At 42.9% G+C, this 18,997-nt stretch overlaps 1 protein-coding gene across 1 annotated transcript in view; it reads left to right on the top strand.

Annotated features, from left to right (window-relative positions):
• The window catches only part of DMRT1 (doublesex and mab-3 related transcription factor 1), a 56,651-nt gene that overhangs the window by 37,354 nt on the left and 300 nt on the right, over nt 1–18,997 (top strand). The gene's annotated exons all lie outside the window — the stretch shown is intronic.

Below are 18,997 nucleotides of genomic sequence, written 5' to 3'. Positions count from 1 at the left end.
TATTCCTGATTAAAAGGCCTACATAAGTGTTTCCTTCTCTAAATGTAACCTATATGTTATGCTCACTCAAAAGCACACAGTACTAAAACGTGCAGCAAAGCAGCTTTGCATTGAACAGTTGCAGAGTAACAGGTTTCATTCATAAGTTTTGCTGAGTCATGCCAGGGTGGCTGCTGAGCCCTTTGCCGTTTGTTGTAGGGGAAGCTGCTGGTCCTGCCGCAGGAGCAGCTGGACAAGCTGCATTGTTGATGTCCAGATATTTCGGGACTGAGGCCTTAGCATCTTCCAGGAGGAATGCTAAGCTGTCATGAAACTTACACGTGAATGCTTTCATTTGTCAGTGCCATAGCAACAGAGAGAGTGGGACAGCCTGAATCCTCAGGAGATGCAGTGGGACCCCATACATCCACACCAGCAAAACCACATCCCCCCAGAAGGGGGTCAGCCTGGACAGTTGTGAAGCAGTCAAAGAAAGGGTTAGGGTACCGATGGTGCAGCAGGGAGCAAGCACTTGGGCAAGTGATGCCACCTTGACAGCACACTGCAGAGTGCATGTGGCAGTGCTGGGTCCCATACTGGGCGTCAGCATCTCTCTGCAAGACTCTGATGGGGTGCAGTGCCATGGGGCAAGTAATGGCTCCATTTGCTTTCCCCAAACACCTTCCATCTTCTCCTTTATGTTCTCTAACGGAGAACAGTCCATCTTGCACAGTTATCAGCATTTTAGAGCCACATATCGGAGACCAGGGGGTTTTACCTGCTGTACCGCTACCAGTTTGTGTGGCATTGAGGATGTTACTATAGCTGATTGAGGAGGTGGGGGATTTTTCCTCACGCCTTAAAAGATGTTGGATACTTCACTGCAAAAATCCATGCCGTCAGATGAGCTGCTTCCTCTTATGCCCATTGTGGCTTTGACACTCTGATTTTGCTACCTCTGGACGCAGAATTTTTCTCACTGGAAGCAGGAATTGTTAGCAATAGTCACTATTAAAACTGACTTTGACATAAAGTACTAGAACAAATGAAGATGTCTTGTCAGGGTGGTAGGGATAACAGTGTGCTTACCCAGGTATGATTTTGTAATTGTAGCAAACAGTGATATTGCTCGACTCTTCGCTTTGCTTTAATGAAATAGATGCGGATGATGTGCGTCCTCATAACTTGACTTGTTAAGAGGAGAACTCACTCTATTCAGCTGTCATCTTTTATGTGTGTGAGGGTCTCTGTAGAGCACCTCAAAGTTAATGCCAGCTTTGCAGCTCAGATGAAGGTCTTCAATTGGGTTAATTCTTCTGCAGCTTCTTCTGCTTCCAAAGCAGCCCTCTGCAGATTCTGAGAAACTCTAGCAAAAGAAGCTTTTACTGTTGACCTCTAAAGAAAAGGGAGAAGAAAAAGTCAAAATTACGAAGGCTTTGTACTGTAGAGCAGTGAAGACTGGCTTCACCTCTAGCAAGGAGGCAATGAGCTGAGCTGTGCCACTTTGCAAGAGGTTACTCAGTTTGTGGCACTGCTCCCACACCAGGATGATCGCAGGGAAAACAGAGAAGGGTAACATCTCTCCCCACTGCCATGCTTGCATGCCATGGGTAGTTTCCTTTCTCTGTGCATTATACCCTGTCACAAGCGTAAACTTCTGCAGAAGAGAAGTAGCTTTCCCACAGGCTGTGGGTAAAGGAGCTGGAGGATAGTCAAGAACTGTGTGTAACTGCACAAGATACAGGGGAATCATGATGTGTGAGCCTACAACTCATCACTCATTCTGCCCATTTTATAAATACGCATATTTATATTGCATGTGTAAATAATACCAGCACACATTGCCTGCACGTGATGTATGTAACCCTGCAGGGCAGGGTAGGGGACGGATACCAAGGCTACTTAATGGGCTTTTTTAATTTAGCAACCATTAGCGTACCTGCCCATCAAATGTTCTTAATTCTATGCTTCAGTGTAACCAATGAGTTTATTTCCAGTGCTCCTTGCAGACATAGCTTAGGCCAATACAAGTTGAATAACCTTCAGGAAAGCTGTGCTGTCCTTCTCTTGGCCGCTGTCTTTGAAAATTGCCTGCAGAGTTAGTGAGCAGGAACAGTTAAGATTTACAAACAATGATGAAGCTTGTCATGCATCTTTCACCATTCATCATCTGGGTGCCGTGGCTGGGCGGTGAAGTGTTCTTCATAAAAACCAGCTCAGTGTGAAATACACCTCGCAGCAATGTTTACTGCTCTGAAACTCGTCAGCAGCCCTTTATAGTAAATCCAGATTGCGATGTGACATTACAGTATATCATTGCAGAGCGCGCTGGGGTTTACACTAGGAATGAGTGCAGTTCACACCAGATGAGATGTCGAAATTGAGTTATGTAGGAATTTGGCTGTTATATGGGGATAGCTTTTGTTTTCTGAGGACTGAAAGTTAGCTTTATATATATAATATATATTAATCTACACATACCTGTACTTGTGTGGGGGTGCCTATATCGATATAGAGATACATATACATGGATATATGGATACACACATGCTATGCGGACATACAAACACTGCATATGTTCAAATACAGATTTCTCTGGTGGGACTCTTATTTTTTGTGCTATTTCTTAAAAAGTACTTCAATATTTCATTGAAGAGCTGCATTTTAACATTAGCTTTTCAGCAAAGTAGCCTTTTCTTTTCAAAGCATACTCTTGAAAATACAGTTCTTTGGATATCATAGCTTTACGATTCCAGGCTAGCAATACAAAATGAGAATTTCCCTAAGTGATTTTTGGTTTATGTTAATTGTTTGGGGCTTTTTTCTTTTTCTTTTTCTTTTTTTTTTTTTTTTGTAGGTTGTTATAGCAGATCCTAACACTGGATTTCTCAGTAGTAAAGCCAGAGGGCCTGTGAGGCGAGTGTTACATACAGCCAGTGTGCTGCCTTTGGGAAAAGGAGGGTGCATGTGAGTTCACCCTGTGGCCAGGCAAGCTCTGGTGAGGCAGGATACTGTGGAAGCAGCTCAGCTAGAGGAGATCACTTCTGAGATACAGAGCTGATACAGCCTGATGGTAGACACTGAAACAGAGCTAAGGCCCATTGCTGGGGTTTGGACTGAGTGGGATTTTGTTGGGGTTTTTTCTTTCCCTGTGAATGTCTCCCAGAGCTTGAAACATGAAACTTTGAGCTGAAGATTTGGGGGAAATTTACCCATAAACCTTAAATACAGAAGCTAGAGAAGCTGCTGGTTCATCTGGCTGTGTGCTGATGTTTTCTCTGCTTGTTTTGGTCCCTCCAACTGCAGCATGGACACGGGGTCATTGAGAATAGGGTAAAACAGTAGGTGCCTTTGCCCAATTACATAAGTAGGAAGTTGGTGCAGAATATAACTACAACATTTTGTCCATGAGTAAATTGAGGCTGACTCTTTGGGAGAAAAACGTGTAATTGGTAGTCTGAGAAATATCCCTGGAGTTAAACAGCAATAGCCACATGAAGTGGAAAGCACACTGTGTTGATGGGCCTACAGAGGACAGTGAATGTTACATACATACATTGCTTTAGTGAATGTTACATACTTCAGTGGCAGTTAAGTAGTTAAAAAGAAATGAAAGAAAAGATCCAGGATAGACCAGCAAAGTTTTTACATGCTTCCTGTGATGTTATTTCAGTGCTGTACTGCAAAACCTGGAAATTAAGTTATATGTCATTGTCTGTAGTGCTGTGATTGCTTTGTCTTCTGTGTTTGAAACAAAAACAAAGCTGGCATGCTCTGGGCTGGAGTCTGCTGGTTTTATCGTTGCCTGGCTTTTCAGCCAGAGGGAGAGGTGGGATGTTTGAAATACTGTTATATTTGCTTTTCTATTTCTGAGACCAATGCTCACATATTAAATATAGTTCAAAAGTGGAAGAGGAGACTGCAGTTCATACTAGCAGAGAGGAGAGATAGCTATACTTCATTTGTCCTCCTCAGCTGTTTTCATCTCCGGTAATTGTTTTTGCATTGAATGGTAATCCTGCAAAGAAATCATAGTTTTGTAGCTCAGAACAGTTTCCATAAATGTGCTTACTGTTACTGATTTTATTTAGTTGCTTTACTCTGTTTTTCTAAAAAAATTTGACACTGTGAAGTTTACTTTTCAGTCTGCTGCAGCCAGTATAAAGGTAAAGCTTCAGATCCTCTAATCATGTAAATACAGAGGCTTCCAGGCATACCAATAGCATTCTAGACTGTTTGTGTTCATAATTAACTTAATGATACAGTATTCATCTTTCTTGCTTCTGTACCAGAGGCTTTAAAGGATCCACTGAGGTTTTTTATGGACGATGGCAGGGTGAGAGGGTAGAAATGTTAAACATTATTTACGACTTTTTTTTTTTTTTTAACTTTATCCTTTTATTTTGAGAGGGGAAAATTTGGACATCTTTTATGTTACTCTTGTGGCTTGAATCAGAGGGGTGGAGAGTAAAGCTATCACTTACACTGTAGTGGTTTCAGGCGCCAGAATGTTGGGTATAAAATCAGTGGGGTGTATTTCTTCACAACCTTGACTGCTTTATGTATCTGTTCAATTTCTAGTAACTTTACTAAGATGCAGTCTTCATACATATATATATATGTATATAGCAAGTGGTGCCTTGACATAGGGATGTTATAATAGCCTTAGGAAGCTTGAGGCCTTAATGAATACGTACTCAGAACGTACTGTTGTAGAGCTTGTCATTTAATTGCCAATTCTTGCAGGTGACTTACTCCTCTTGCAGTGTCTGCCATACGTAGATTGAAAGAGACTGTCAGGTGTTAGGGGAGGAATTGGGAAAATTAATCCAGAAAGGTGCCACGTTAACACTATTATTTAGTGCAGTGCTAGCTAGAATTCTGTTGTTGCTGTCCAGACATCTCCAAATCTGAGTTAAATGGGTAAATGCTGGCCTGGATTAAGAGGAAAAAAAATGTAGCTATTATGCCAAGTTACATAATCTAATTTTATGTTGTTTTCTCACATACTTACAAAGGTCTAAGGGTGGGGGGAGTAGCATTTTGTTATGATGACCCTGCAAGGAATCACAGCAAACTTATCTGTGGAGGGCTGTAAAAACTGTCCGGGAGGAAATTGCTTGGAGTAGGGGGGAAAAAAAAACCACAAGTAAGCTAGCAGTATGTTGGCTGGTTATAATGACTGTCTTATAGCATCCAGGGGTTGTCAGTCATACCTTAATGTTTATAGAAGTGAAAAGTCAATGTGTAGTTGTTTAATTTGACATGACTCTCAGGCTGAGAAAGTGTTATCGCTGGAGGGGACAGTTAAGTAGCTGTGCTCCCTGTCAGCCTGTCTCGCTCTGACTACTGCACTAAACGCTTTCCTGATGAGCGATAGATTTGTTTAAATACCAGGATAATTGCTAGCTACAGCATCCAGCACTCTTTTAATGCCTTGTACTACATCTGTATTAGCTCTTGCCTGAGGCTGTTTGAGGTTCCTGCAGAAGGCACGTACCTTCAATTACACTGTGCTGCTTCGGGTTTTGAAGGGCAATTGTTGCAGAACTAAACAGGCTATAATAAATTATATTTCGTTTCTTCCAAACCTGTTGAAGTAGATCAGACATGCAAGTGTTACAGCTGCTTTCTGCTTGTGACATTTTATTAGTCTGCCATGCCGAGAACACAAGAAGAGCTATTTAGACAAAGTATTTTTTCATTTAAAAAAATGGAAAAATACCAGAGTCATCTTGCTGCACTGGTGCAAAGCTAATGAGGTTGTTATGCGTACTATAAAAGTATGTGCTTCCACACATGTAAGTTAAGTTCATAGCCAAATGCATATTCATGCTCGTTGTGCATAATCAGAATAGGAAAGGGATTCTGCTCTCTCCTCTAATTAGGAAGGTGTCATCATTTTCATTAACTGCTCTTGGTTTTTAAGGAGAAGACCTGAAGTTTCTCAGTGGTTTCTGCCAGGGAGGTTGCCTGCTGATTCCCACGAACAAGGGCAAACACCTCGCCAACACTTAGATCCTTGCAGTGTACCCCACCTCTGCTGCAGAAGGGTCTACCCAGCTTGGCACCTGCAGGTTGGACAAGAAGCGAGAAAAGCAGGAAGGAAGCATCTGTGCTCAGATGGGCGCATTACAGCTCGCTTTAAAATCTCTGAAAGGGATTGCAGGGGGAGCATTTATTTTTGAAATATGATTGTCTTAAAAGTCTTCATTTGTTAGGATTCATTTTAGTATGTGGTCCGTAAAGATTGGGAGCCAGGTTAACCACATAGGACTCCCTGTAGTTCATTTTGAAATAAAGCAAACAATTGTGATTTTGTTTCTTCTTTAACGCCGGCGTTTACATCTGTTCATTTCCTGCTTTTTTGTAATTTTACACCGTCAGTTTTAAAACTCTGTACCTGATGTTTGTCTTGCAGTATCTGTTAAATCGGTTAAGTTTCCCAAGTAGAAGGCTTGTATAAGGCCTGAATCACACCCGATAATGCTGTGTCTAAGATGTTTATTAACCCCCAAGCATGGCACTAATCATGTCGTAGACTGCTGAAAGAATGTTTTCAGTCCAGTTTGTCACTGGTTTTGTTTCCCTTCTGGACATGAAAGAAAAATCAATGAGCTCTCTCTCCTGTTTGTTTATAAATCATTTTCCCTTTCAGGTTGTATCTGGGAGCAGTTGCAGACACTGCAGGGAGTGTTTTGTCTTCCCACCTTGAAAGAGCTGATTATGCTAGATTATTTTGGCAATTTTTTGCATTGGCTTTTGGCTTTATAAAACACATTTCGATAAATTTCAGTCTGAGCCAGATTTGAGCTAGCTGTGTACCCTTCACAGTATCACAGTATGCTAGAGATTGGAAGGGACCTCGAAAGATCATCTAGTCCAATTCCCCTGCCGGAGCAGGAACACCTAGATAATGTTACACAGGAATGTGTCCAGGCGGGTTTTGAATGTCTCCAGGGAAGGAGACTCCACAACCTCCCTGGGCAGCCTGTTCCAGTGTTCCGTCACCCTCACTGAGAAGAAGTTTCTTCTCAAGTTTAAGGGGAACCTTTTGTGTTCCAGTTTGTACCCATTACCCCTTGTCCTATCATTGTTTGCCACCGAGTAGAGCCTGGCTCCATCCTCGTGACACTCCCCCTTTATATATTTATAGACACTTACAAGGTCACCCCTCAGTCTCCTCCAAACTATAGAGACCCAGCTCCCTCAGTCTTTCCTCATAAGGGAGATGTTCCACTCCCTTAATCATCTTCGTTGCCCTGCGCTGGACTCTCTCCAGCAGCTCCCTGTCCTTCTTGAACTGAGGGGCCCAGAACTGGACACAATATTCCAGACGGGGTCTCACCAGGGCAGAGTAGAGGGGAAGGAGGACCTCTCTCGACCTACTAACCACCCCCCTTCTAATACACCCCAGGATGCCATTGGCCTTCTTGGCCACAAGGGCACAGTGTTGGCTCATGGTCATCCTGTCGTCCACTAGGACCCCCAGGTCCCTCTCCCCTACACTGCTCTCTAACAGGTCGTTCCCCAACCTATACTGGAACCTGGGGTTGTTCCTGCCCAGATGCAGGACTCTACACTTCCCCTTGTTATATTTCATCAAGTTATTCCCTGCCCAACTCTCCAGCCTGTCCAGGTCTCGCTGGATGGCAGCACAGCCTTCTGGCGTGTCAGCCACTCCTCCCAGCTTAGTGTCATCAGCAAACTTGCTGATAGTACACTCAATTCCCTTATCTAAATCCTTGATGAATATATTAAATAATACCGGTCCGAGTACTGACCCTTGAGGCACTCCACTAGTTACAGGCCTCCAACTAGACTCAGCCCCATAGACTACAACTCTCTGGCTTCTCTCCTTCAGCCAGTTCGCAGTCCACCTCACTACCTGATCATCCAGTCCACACTTCCTCAATTTAGCTGTGAGGATGCTGTGGGAGACTGTGTCAAATGCTTTGCTGAAGTCAAGGTAGACCACATCCACTGCTCTGCCATCATCCATCCATCCAAACTTAAATACAGTTTAAAATTTCCTAAATACTCTAAATCAGGCCTCTGCTCATCTCAGTTTTTGCTATCCTCTCTCTTGGGTAAATATGAACTTATAGTTCATCAAGCTGTCTCTACCAGCTGTGTCAAACACTCCTGCCCCAACTCTTACCTGAGTTACAAGTGTTCCCAGGGACTTTAATTTTGTGGATTTAATCTGTAATTTTTCCAAATCATAAATAGTGTATGTAGGTTTTTGCAGATAAGAGTCTGCATCAGAGTGAGCCAGCTCTGGCTGGCTGTATTCTGTTACATGGATACTTTTTCAGGGACTAACCCAAATGAAGTTGAAACTGCCTAAGCTAAGTAGTTAAGGAGCAAGGAGAGAGGAATGTGGGTTGGCCTGGCCCCTAGTTTGAAGGTAATTGCCCCTCCTCAACCATGGGGCTGACCTCTGTACCTCTGACTCTCAACTGTCCAGCTTGGACCACTTCGTCTGCTTTTCTTGCTGTATTCAGTTGCTGTGTCTGTCAGCTGTGTGTGTGAAGGAACACCGCCTGCCCTGTCATCTAAGTGAGTGAAAAAGCTTGCCTTGACAGGTACTCGGTCATTCTGCACAGTGCAGGTTCCTTGCAGCCCCTGCTCTCCCCTCCTTCATCACCCCTTGTCTGTGGTGGGTTGTGTCAGGGCTGTGTGATGCAGCAGAGGATGAGCTCTACTTTTTGCTTCCCTTCTCTCTCTTGCCCTTTTGATGTTTAATCAGTTTTGTATTGACAAGAGTTGCAGTCAGCCCTATTGAAATTAATTGAGGCATAGCATTGGAGTGGTCCTTTTGAAGGCACGCAGCCTTCAAACCAGCCACCAGTAGCTGGATTGGCCCACTAGACCTGAGGAACCTGTCTTAAAATTTTCACTGCGGCAGATGACAATAAGAGAATTCTGCTTTTCTATTTTTTTTTAATGTGTTTATTTTAGAAGTTTTGTGCCACTTGAAAAACATGATTTAAGGTTCACCTTCCTGACTGCAGAGCATGGTGAGCAAGGGCAAGGGAAGCACATGTTGAAAATTGGTCAGATTCCAGTAACCTTAGTAAGGAATGATGGCACAGGAGCACTGAAGTGACCTAGTACCCTTGCAGGAAACTGAAACAACCAAAGGTTTAAGACCCTGTTGATGCACAGCTTGTAGATGGTTAACTGTGATCTCGGGAGTTTGGCCCTGGCAAGGCTGCTACTGTCGGGATCCTGAAGAAAGCACTGGACACTGGTGGGCTGACCATCCCAGCAGGTCTGCCTCACCGTGGCTGTAGGAAGTCAGTAGGACCTCCTTAGCCTGGGGCAGTGCTGCTGGCAGCATCACTGGGTGCAGCCTTTGCCCTCTGGCTGATGGCATGTGGTCAGCCAGAGGCTGGCCCTTCACCTCTGAGCAGGACCAAGCCTCTGCTGCACCACCTTTTCACAGTCTGCATTTAATACTCGTGTTGGTGGAAATAAATATAAATATAATGCAGCGGGTCTGTCTCAAGCCTAATGTTGTGTGAAACTTAATTTAACTTATTTGACTACCTCAAAAGTGTTTTGTGTTCAGTTTTTGTCCCTATTTTCTCAAGTATTGTGACTTATTGCAGTGAGGTTTCTAAACTTCAGAGGGCATAAATCTCACTTTAAAATAAGTGGCAACATTTTCACTCTGCTCATGCATAAACCCATCTTGTGCTGCATATTTCTTCAATACTTGTTGAACCATTTTACTGCAAATCTGCTTGACTTGCTTCCAAATTAAAGCTAATATTAAAAATGGTAATGCCATGGTAATACTAAGTCACTTAAATGGGCTTTTTGAACTGCAGATTCACTTAAATTGTGAGCTTAAATGGTAAGGCCACTTCTTTCTTCCCTCTTGCTGAATTCTGAGCACAGTGGTTAGTGTCTCACTGATGCTAAAGTCGGTGACAAACCTGCTGCTGCTTTTGCTAGTGTGGTTTGAGTTGCAGGCTCTTGTTTTGTCCCTTGGTAGCAGAGAAGCTTGCATTATAGGAACACTTGGTGGGGGGGAGAAAAAAAATCTATTATTTGCAAGTGAAAAATCTGTTCATCTACTGTAACAGATCACTTCCATTAGAGTTAGCATTTTCTCTGATTGTTTAGTAATTTCTTGATTTCCAAAAGCTTGCAAATTGTGTCCAAAAAATATTTGAAGCTGTATAGTACGACACTTTTGCACTGAGCCAGTGTTTTCTAAATTTAAAACCCTCATTAAACCTGAAAGAGCTGAGGCCATCATTATTAGCTGTTTGGTTACTCTTCGAGCATTAGGACTGATGTCAGGGGGCATAGATTTCATCCTTGTTCTATAGATTTAAAGTGATATTGGCAACAAAAAAAATGTGAAGAGGGGAGACCAAAACTAGCATTAAATGGCTAGTCCTGCTGTTATGCAAACTGTGGTATACTTCTTTTTTTTTTTTGTGATATGCTGGTGAAGATAAACAGCCTTTCTGACCCAAGAACATTCAGCCAAAATAGTGTTCTGTTTGGATTTCTGTGCTGAACACCAAAAAGTTATACATGATTATTAAAGCTGTTAGGATCCCATTTCCTTCCTTTAGTATAGCTACACAAGGGAAAAACCTAGAGCCTTTTTTTTGTCTCTCCACATATTCTGTTGCTTGATAACATTATCTTGAGCCTTGAGTGTACTTTTTCCTTTAAAATTACCATTGTTTTTCAGAACCCTTTTTTTTTTTTTGCCACAGCTACTGCAAATGACAGTGCATTTTCTAGGCAGGACAACTGATGCTTCCAGAGATAGTTATTCATGAAGAACTTCTGATTCAGAGAGGTTTCAAATACATATACCAAGCAAAACAAAGGCAACTACGTTGTAGTGAATGCCCAGAGGCATATGAGGAGTCAGGATTCTTCAGCTATCTCCTGTGTTGCAGTGGACATATATGCAGCCTGTGAGGTCTTCCCTCAAAACAGGGAGTAGCCCCACACCTTTGAAGTTCCCTTCCAACCCAAACTATTCTGTGAGTCCTGTCTGTAGACTGGAGTTGTAGGCAGACTGTTGCTGGTTTTGCTTTGCCACCAGAGGTGGTTGTGTGCTCATATGGCTGCGTGGTTTCTCCTGACCAGGATGTGTTCAGTGGTTTGTTTTCGGAGATCCCTGCCTTGCTACTGTGCCCAGCAATGGGATAGTCTAGGGAGTCTCAAGCCTCCTGGCCCATCACACAGCAATTTTTTGCAAAACCAGTCCTGGCAAGATAAAATGCCCAGAACAGATGTTTGGGCATGCACACTGATAGGTGGCAAGGTTAGATTTTTATCATGAGAAATTACTGATACATGTGTGTTTTAATCTTGTTAGAACAGTTTTTAATTACTATAGGAATAAGACAAATAGTCCAAAAAGTGGATTTGAAGTCTGTTTCTTCTCATAGCTGCCAGTCTTCTGAGTGCAACACACCAAGGACATCTTTTTTTCAAAGGAGAATCAGTCTCCAGTGTTGTGTGTAGAACAGAGTAGTATATGACCTCCAGGAATAAAGAGATGAAAGGTCCCGGCTTTGTCACAGCCTTATTATGTGATAAAGTAATCGCTTCATTCCTCTGAGATTTCTTGCTGCTCTTCAGCTAGTGGCAGATCTCCAAATACTCCTGTCCCTCACAGCCACTTTTTTATATGCCTTTTCTGGAAATTGATGCCTCCTCATATGTTTCCGTATCTGCTCTCTAACCTTAAAATGGTTTGTTGGGATTTTGTTTTCCTTCTTATTCCCCCCCCCACGTTGTCTCTTTTGGCCTCTGGTTAAGAGCACAGCCATGCAAACCATGGGATTTTCCTTGCCATCGTGGACTGTGAATGTCTGTGGGAAATAAGGTTATTCAAAAGTAGGTCTGCTGGTAGTCATAACAGAGAGTCACAGCCCAAAGGAGAGGCATGTGCATCCTTCCAGTACTGGCAATATAAAACCAAAGGGACTGCATGTTCAGCAACAAAATTGGTTCTCTGGTATAATTCTCTTTGTTGCTGTGCAAATGTGTGCATAGAACAATGCAGCTTTAAATAAGTGACTGGAGAACAGTAGGGAGGGAAAAAGGAGATGCCTGTATTTTATCAGGATGCCTTTTCTTCATAGTATTAATGCCAGGTTAAAAATACCTCAAATCTGTGACCTCAGCTCAGCTCTTCTGTGGTACTGATGTTATCAGGCTTCTTGTGTAACTGTACAGAATGTTTACACTTAGAGATGACCCAAAAAATCCTCAACAGAAGTGCACAGTTTCCTTTTTGCCCAGCAGTGGGAACTGTCTGCCTTACTTTGAGCTGTCCCATGGGAGAGTTTCACTTCATGCCTTTGAAAACAGAAAACATCTGTGTGAAACCATTCACATCTCCTTTTTGAGAGGACTGGCCATCAGGGTTCTGATGGTGGAGTATAAACTGGGAAACTTCCTGCTGATTTATACCTTGTTGAGATTGAGCAGAGTGAGCATTCCTGATGAATACCATGCACAAGAGGTGGGTGACCATTCACTTGTGCCCACCCAAAAGCAAGCTTTTGCCATCTCAGTTCCACATGTTGCCTTTTGATCATTCAAAACTAGGGTACTCATCTCAACACACCTGATGCTCTTTTTCTGAGATGGTTCACCCTCTGCATTTCCTATCCTGGAGCAGTGGCTTAGAGACATCAATCAAGTTAGCCACATAATGTAACACTCGTGATAGCAGAGAGCGTTGGTCCACCAGTACTGTTGTGCTCTGGATTGTGTCTGCAAGCATGTACGGTGATCCCTTGTAATTAATTGGTATAGTTTCAAGGTAGGTTTTGGAGTCTCAGAAAAAAAGCCTTTGCTTCCCAAATGTCATCTTTGTATACTCCCTGTCTGACTGGTCGTGGGTGAGAAGTGGAAAGCCTTGTTTGATTGTTTCACATATTATTGTAAGAGAATTTAAAGCCAGAGGTGAGGGAGTCAGCAGGAGGATTTTTTCTTAAGCTTCTGGTTTCTAATTACATCAGTTACAGTCCTGCTTTCTTAGTTGCTAAAGTGCAAGCATGAACTGGAGAAGAATGAGATCATCTGTGGTAAAGCACGCTGAATAAAGATCTCCATTCACATCTTTACCTTTTATCCCAAGTTCTTAATGCCAAGAATTAATGCTGTTTGGAAATGCACAATGAATGTGCCCTACTGTGGGCATCCAAGATAATCCTAATTGCTTTAAATGTTACTGAGAAGGGTAGGCATTTGAGAAGGGGGAAGGGACTCAGCTATGAAATAGTATATCTGTGTTAGGGGACACAGATGGGGTGTATTTTCAGTTACTAGGCTTATTTTTATTTTTGCATCAAAAAGAAGCTTGTTGCTGTTCAAGACTGCTTTCAGTGGGAAAGTGCCTTTGAATGTATGTTTCTAGAACCAGACTGGTTGTGCTTGTGTTAATAACATGCAAAGCAGAAAAGGAGCACTACTCCCATATTCTCCTGAATTGCTCCACATTACGGTCAGCACAGAACAGTTCACAACATAGTGATCAAAGCAAAAATCACAAAGACATCTCAGCTGGTGTATGTAATACATGGAGTTCGGTTTTAAGGCAGATCCATAACAGAGTTTTCATTAGCCCCTTATAAGTATTTGGCATCAGCCTTCTCTTAGACTAATGTCTCATCTTATTCTCTGCTGTGCATAACACTGCTTCAAAGAAGCTTGCACCTGTGCTATGCTGTGGTGACCAACTGCAGCAAGCAGAAATCCTTGGCTGTGGGTGGGCTTCCAGAATTCATTCCAGTGGGAGCCATCACCTGGTCCAGGTCTGTCACAGGGCCTGAGGAATAGGAACAAGACAGTCAATACAGAACGTTTTTAGCACATTTATGCACTTGCAGATGTCGGCAGGAATTCTCAATGAGTAGGAACCATTTCGTCCCAACATACATCTTGAGCAATAGGAAGGAGTGAGAAGCAGGTTTATTTTTTTTTCAGGTTCATTCACACAGAGTAGAAGCAAAGGAACTAAAAGATATTTGGGATTAACCGAGTGTGAACATCCTTCAGAAACATGAGTTACTGCAGCTTTACAAAGCACAAATCTTTGTCTTCAAAGGGAGTGCTGAAAACACAGCTGATGAAAGTTTGTCTCTTCATTTCCTTACAGTTTTGCAGCTTCTCTGTGACCTTCTAGCAGGAGCCCATCAAGCCATAGGCTCCTGACTGCTGGTGTCTTAGATCTGCACAGAACAGGATACCAGAGTATGAGACTGATGCCCTTGCATAGCTAGTTTATGAAGAACAAACAGCCTGCCACTAATGCTTGTTTCTTTGCCCTGGTTAAAGTCAGTAGTCCTCCATCTTTTCTAATAGTGCGTTCACGCAGGAATGAATTGCACAAGAAACTCAGTGGAGATAGATTTTCTTTTTGACCTTTTGTTAAGTAACTCTGTGCTTAAGGAGTTGAACATCTGGGAACACAGGGTTAAGCACTTCCAAATGTGAGAGACAGCTGAATGGAGATGGCTTAAGATAACTTGACTTTTCTGCATGTGTTTGCATCAAGATTTCATCTTGTCCATCTTGCCACAATCTACAGCAAAGTCAGGACAGACTGTGACACTCCTGTTGCCACTCTGATGCTTTCTCCACAATAGAAAAATGGTGGGTTTCTCTCACCCTCTCTTTTTGTGTGTCTTCTCAGTTGTTTAGCCAGCAACTGCGCTGATTCTGATGGTTCTCTGGTTCTTAGTGCCTGGTTTTGCAGCAGGAGTGGTTTGCTTGTTTGTTGTATTTGATTTTTTGACCTAATGCTTTGTCAGGCAGTTGCCACATACATTACAGTAGTTGCTGTAGCTTGGCAGGCAGTTTGCTGGTAGTGGGTGGTAGAGTCAGTGAGGTACCAGGGTACCATTAACTTGGGTGGAAACTGGACAGCATTTTCGAACTGAATTTGACCCGTAGTATTCCCATGCCACTGAGCCACCCTGTCTTCACAGTATTGCCGATCACCCCACTGTGTCCAGTAGTGGCACCAAGAAGACAGGTACCAGTCCTTGAGATGGTAACATGGGGAGAGCACTGACACCATTCTCTCTCATTCTACTATTCACACAGGTACCATGGCTTGCTTCTTGGTTTGACTGTCACCAGTTTCCCAGGCCTTTCTGTTTTTTGAGACACTTCATATGGCATCTGTGGAGCCTGGAGTGCAGGTTAACTGCTTGCTTAGCCAGCATCCATTTCCAGTGGCATCTGCCAAAGGAAAATGCTTTGGCTACAGGGGAGAAGGTGACATGAAGAGCAGTTCCTGTTCACCCTCACACCAAAAACCCAGGCACACTTTAGGGATGCTCTGGTGCCCTCGAGCTGCCAGTGGCAGTCTGGTTCTGCTTCCCTCCATCCTGCACGCATGGCTTTGCTTACACACATATGTGTGCACACTGGGAAGAAGTGCATGGGCCTTAGCAGCATGTGTGACTGGCATACTTACTTATTTTCTTTTTCCCTGGAAAAGGTGAAAGAATTTAAAAAAATTTATTGTACCTTTCAACTTTAAATCTTTAAAAATTGCTTCTTATTGAGAATTTAATAGTTTCTTAAATGTAAACTTGGGAAAATATTTACTTTTCAAGCATGAATATCATTCTGCTTTCTCACATCACTGAAAGTGTATTATTCTTTTCAGACCATTGAATTCCAGGGATCACTTACGTTAAAAGTCAATGTGGTTTCCAGTGTCAGAAGACGTAAGGTTTTGTATTTATGGTTGGAATCCCTTCTTGCTCCTTTTCCTGTGTGATATTAGCTGAAAACTTTTCAGATTCATACAGCTCAAAGGTATTCAGGTGCTTTCCCAAGGGTAAAAGGTAATTAGATCAAGGAATGGTCTTTAAAAACTGTCACAGACCCAATTCTGGTACTGTTATTTACACAGGTAAGGGTTGTGTAACAACAGTGGGAGGATCAGCCACAAGCCTCAAGCAGATGAAACTCGTACATTTAAATCAACATGAACATGGTTTTTGTTTCTTTGAACTTGGAACTTTTGCATTTTATTGCTGTGTGATTAAAACACTGGAACAGAATTGCCCATTTCCTTTTTGCTGCCTTTTTATAGCTAAAAGTCCCAGTCTGAATATCTTGCTCTTATTATCAGCATTGCACCTGCTCACTGCTCCTTGATTTCAGTGACTGCAGTGAAAGTCTATTCAAGTAAGCAGTGCTGGTTTAGCTACAGAAGCAGCACTCATTTGCTAAAGGTAATATGTCAGTAGTGCCAGATTGTTTTTAAAATCTATGTGGCTGTCACTGTATACCCTTTTGCACATTCAGAGACCAGCATATATATCCCAAATTGCCTAAGTGTTAAAGCTGTGATTAATTTGGAAGTCAGTAGAAAAACAACCCATGTTGTTAGGTAAGAGACCCTGAGACCCTGAGGCGGCTTGAGAGGCCAATCAGTCGGTGGCTGGAACTGTTTCCATCTAATGACACTTCCCATTTGAAGGTCAGGATGTCTGATGCCCCATGAGAAATATTGAAAGACTGGGGGAGCCCACTGGTCCAGAAGGCTTTGGAGCCAGCTCTTGAGCCGATGTCTGTCAATGAAAAAAGTTGCCCTCTGTGTCATTCCCCAGGTTTAGATTGAATTAATAGGTAGCTGCTAGAAAAATAGATCATGAAAACGAAGTGGCAGTTTTTTGCTGTGGTAGGATTTTAACATACATGCTCTAGCGTGTTGGGTGTGTTTTCTGTTGTATTCTTTCCATTTAGGAAAAAAACTTTCTGTAAGTTTGCCACACAGATTTATATGTATCAGTATTCTAAAATGGGCCTTTCCATCGCTCCAGGCACATGCACACTAAAAGTATTAACAAATCCTTTAAAATAAATAAGACTCTTGCCCATTTGGCTACTCGGGAGTAAACAAAAATTTATCCTCTTTCAACCTCAATCACTTCCTTCATACTTTTGCCCCACAGTGTGGGAACACAAGAGATTCCTGAATCCTTACAGCATGTCCTGAATCTTAACACATTGGGCTTTGCTAAATCAAAGGAGAACAAGGTTTCAGAGTCAAGAGGGCTGAGCCCCTGAACCAGCCAGCCCCGTGGAAGCCACACTACATTATATACTGTAATATATAATGTGAGATAGATTCCTGGTGCTAGATATAGCCAGATCCAACCAATGTGTTGTTGGCAGGTGAAAGCTAAGGCCCTGAATGACCATTAGAAGCTAGTCTATAGTGCAGGAGATGTGCTGATTGATGCATTTTCTGAAGGGGGTTTCTTCTCTGGCAGAGTATCTCTGTTCGTAGTAGTCACGAACCACTCTAAGTTGTTCACCCGAATAATACGTAGTGTGTGCTTCAGATTGTGCAAGTCTGGTGCAGACTGGGCCACCCAATGAATATGCTTGTTCTGTGAGCCCTTCTTATGAGGAGGACCAGCTTTCCTTCTAGAGGCGCAGAAATGTTCCTCTGTTCTTCCACTCATTTTCCCTAACCTACATGTTTGCATCTGATTCAAGTCCTAGGCGATCTTGGGCAATAAAGGTTTATGTCAGCTCCAAGACAATAGTAGAGTCTTCTGTGGTAGGGCAATGTTAGAGCTTTATTTGTCCTTTAGCGTGTATCAAAGGAGAGATGTGCATGAAACCAAGGAGCCAGGTTCTGCAATGTCAAAAATAGGCAAGACTCCCCGAAAGTAACAAACTGCTGTTTTATGTAGTCATGGAAAAAGATACGCTTGAAACGCATGAAAAGTCACGTGAAAATGATACGTGAGACCTCAACTCCATAATGATTTTCCATCGCGTAGTAACCTGGGTTGTGTTCAAAATAAGAAATCAGGAAGCTGAGCTGCAAATGCAAGTTACTGCAGAAACAGGTGATACTAAGAAACAGAAATAGAAATGGGATGTTGGTGGATTTTTTGAAAGTGTTTCTGATTTTCCCAGTGATGGGGTGAACCCAGCTGGCTCCTGCTTATTTTCGCTGGATCCTGTTGGATTTTCCTAGGTGTCAAGCCTGACCTTTTCTTTCTCATTGAACTTCAGACATGCGAGAAGTCCCCTGTGCCTGCAAGCACGCAGGGCTCAAGCGTGGAGGAGCTGCTCACCTGGGCACAGCGGTGGGGTTTGGGGAGAGAGTTTAAGCCTGAGCTCCTTGTTCCTTGTTCTGGTGCAGTTGAACTACATTCATCATGGCTTCTAAAACACGAGTAATGGTTGTAAACAGTATTCTCTTTTAAAAGATCACAGCCTGGTAATATTCCTCACTAAACAGAGATAAAACCCAGAATGTAGTAAGTATTGATGATTAAGGTGTCAGGGGCCCATGGAGCTCCGGCTGTGATTTAGTTCCCTCCAACTGCCTCAACTACCGATGCATTTTGCTAATTACATCATAGATTTTCGTATTGATGAACAGAATCTGAATTAACACGGGAAGCACTAATGTTACCCTTTCACTATTACTGTTGTACAAGAAGCCGTGGCAGATGCTGGCAGTTAGTTACACAAACATTAGTATTAACGATTGGCCATTTGGAATTGGTGACAAACTGCCGCGCGCCAGAATCCTGAGTCTGAAACCAATCAGGAAGTTAATGAGGAGAGAAATTACCACTGCAGCTTCCCCTTAATTATATTCACGGTAGGCAGGAAGGTAGTGTTGGGGGTGGATCACAACTCATCTAAGGTTAGGAAGGTCAGAGACCCTTTTACTTCGTTTTTGTATCTACTGCAAATTGCAATGTAGCAACCGTTCCTCGCACTATATTAGTTTTAAATTCCTTAATATTTGGCCTTAGCCTTGGCCTGCCTGACCCGGGCCCTTAGGTCTGTGAGCAGGTTAGTTTCGGCGGGTGTAGCGGTTGCGGCCCCCAGGCCTGAGTTGTTTCCCCCCAGCCTTTCCCCATCGTTGCCCCGCTGCATTGACCTTGTCCGAAGTAGAGAGGCCGGTACCCACCATGCGGGGGACACTCCTCGCCCCTCTTTCCTAGGAAAAGGAGCCCCGTGAGGG

The sequence above is a fragment of the Pezoporus wallicus genome, unplaced genomic scaffold (genome assembly GCF_028554395.1).
Source record: "Pezoporus wallicus isolate ANWC-B61680 ecotype Strahan unplaced genomic scaffold, APGP_CSIRO_Pwel_v1 contig_7506, whole genome shotgun sequence".
Taxonomy (NCBI): Eukaryota; Metazoa; Chordata; class Aves; order Psittaciformes; family Psittacidae; genus Pezoporus; species Pezoporus wallicus.
Note: the sequence above shows the minus strand (reverse complement) of the source record. Positions and strands in the feature narration are given on the sequence as shown.